Genomic DNA, 2,436 nt, shown 5'->3' with positions numbered 1-2,436 from the left:
TCTGCCACTGAACTTTACATGCAGTTATTAGAAATTGCACATTTCTAAAAACAAAACAAACAAACAAAAAAAAAAAAACTGGCTTTTTGTTGTTTTTACCAAAACCTATAGCATATGCTGTATTTTTGGACTAGGCTACATGAGTTGGCTGAAGATGCCAAAAATTTAAGTTTGTTTTTGTAAAAGCTCATTCCTACCACAACGTCTTGCTAATTCTGGTCCTTGTTTAGCTGATGGAAGTTAAGATACAGTCCTGAACATTTAGATAAATAATAAATCAAATCAAAATCAAATCTTGCATTGTATTGTGTGTTTATTACAACTTTTAAGAGTAGAACACAGTACACTTTTAAATGCCTTTACTTTTAGTAGCACTGTCAAACCTTTGAACAAATCAAGTCAAGCCATTGTATTTTAAATCTCCTTTGAACATATGTACCTACATTTTAGAATAAAAACCATGCTCAAATACATAACTGATTTCTGGATAAGTCCCTTAGCAAAAAACCTACAGAATTTACTAATGCCAAGAAGAAGCAGCTGTAAGTGACTGGGTTATCTAATAAAACTACAATAAACCTGGTAAACTATAATGGATTTGTGCTGTACCACGAGCATGTCCCACCTTCTCCTATTCATAACATCTTTAAAAAAAATCTTGACTTAAAAACTTGAGAAACAAATCAACAGCAGGTTTGAACTACAAGGCCAGACATCCTAGAAACATCCAAATCCTGGAGAGTTTTGAATTCCAAAATCCATGTTGGATTTAAACACGGAATATGAGGTTATCATTGGTAGTTTCAATAAGTTTAAGCATGTATTTACCATCGGGAATAAAGAGTCATCCAGGAACTGTAGGCTTGGTAGTGGATCTAATCCAGAAGGGGGCAGTGATGTTAGCCCAGTTGCAAACATCAGAACATCGCCCACCGACACAGCAGTTTGTGATTCTGCAAAAAATAAATTAAAAAAATTATATATGTATATGTGAATTCAACACATTGTCTTGTAATGAGTTCTAAAAGAAATACTGGTATAAACCTTCACAGTCAAGCAGATAGTCTGACCAGTAGCCCACAGTTTGACTCTCCAGATGTCTCCTGTTACTTCCAGATGGGCTGAAGTCAGGTTTGAAAAGTCTCTCAAGTTCAAGAGCTGTGAGTTTCTTTTCCATGTGACACAGGACCGGGGAAAGCAAAGTAGGGTGTTGCTGGAGTGCACTCAGGAAATTAAGTGCTGAAAGACCCTCTTTAAATCTAAAGAATGAGGAGAACTTTGTGTCATTTACCAGTTCATAATACATGCACAAACTATGGACAAACTTTGAACTGTGGAAACCTTGGAGAATGTAAAACATTTCAGTCAGAAATTATGCACAACACCGTCATAACAATAATTCTATAGTCTCTTCTATAATAGTCTTACCTGTCAATTACAGATGAGTTTCGAGCAATTATATACCACCGGAGATAGTCAGACACAATGTCTTTTTTTTCCCCAACTGTGGAAACATGCCTTAGACAACCAGCCACCTGTAGCATAGTACTGTGTTTTATGACACAGTCACGCAGGACATCCACTGAACCAGCACTGTCGATCTGAAAAACACATAAAAATGGACATACACAATGTAAGCTTACGTGTCTCATTTTCATTCCTGTTTTTTCCCTACACAAAGAAAGAATATTTTAATTTCATACAGACGAAGAAGCTATAGTTCTATCCTGCATTCAAATCCTGCGCTGTCCTCACCTCTTGTAAAGCTTTCCCTATGTCGTCATCTTTGACTGAGGCAACTTTTGCTTTTACTGAAGTCTGGCCTGCAAGATAATGTACCAGCTCTTCTGACAGGAAATGGGGCCCTGGACCACCATGCACAACTGACACGGCTATCATCTTTCCTGCTAGGTAGTATTCATCCTCCCTTACAGCTGTGAATGAATACAGGAAATGATAAACTCTCTCACACACCTCTCTCTATCGATCGATCAGATAGATAGACAGACTAATGCTGTGTTGAAATAATCCAAAAAATTATTATGAGTTGCTTGTGATAATAATTAAAAACAAATTGATTTACAAGTCCAAAAAAAGTCTTTAAATTAAGTTTATCAAACATCTGACCATTGCATACCCTTTGCATTGTAGACGAGGAATTGATGTCCTTCTGGTCCATCAAAAATGGGACGATCTCTCATGTGTTTCATTAGCAGACTCAAAAACTCTCGTTTTAGGCCACCTGCATCAAGTCCTTCTTCTAGAATGCCAGCATCATCAGTACATTTAACCAGCATGTCATTGGTTTCAGAGTATGACAACTGCCTGAAACCGCTGACTGCTCCATCCCAGACATTTGCTCTTGAGATGTTGAATCTGCTGACACTTCCATGATGAATAGCACTCGATAAGTTTGCAATGATGTCAGGTAGAGTA

At 37.3% G+C, this 2,436-nt stretch overlaps 1 long non-coding RNA gene across 1 annotated transcript; it reads right to left on the bottom strand.

Annotated features, from left to right (window-relative positions):
• Positions 1–805: 805 nt before the first annotated feature.
• LOC134618269 (uncharacterized) lies at positions 806–1,467 on the bottom strand. Its single transcript, XR_010091890.1, has 3 exons — positions 1,429–1,467; positions 1,045–1,259; positions 806–953 (listed from the first exon to the last, which is right to left on the bottom strand). It is a non-coding gene; the product is annotated as an uncharacterized LOC134618269 (long non-coding RNA).
• Positions 1,468–2,436: the final 969 nt, after the last annotated feature.

This window comes from Pelmatolapia mariae, linkage group LG3_W, assembly GCF_036321145.2.
Source record: "Pelmatolapia mariae isolate MD_Pm_ZW linkage group LG3_W, Pm_UMD_F_2, whole genome shotgun sequence".
Lineage (NCBI taxonomy): Eukaryota > Metazoa > Chordata > Actinopteri > Cichliformes > Cichlidae > Pelmatolapia > Pelmatolapia mariae.
This window is presented reverse-complemented; position numbering and strand designations above follow the sequence as displayed.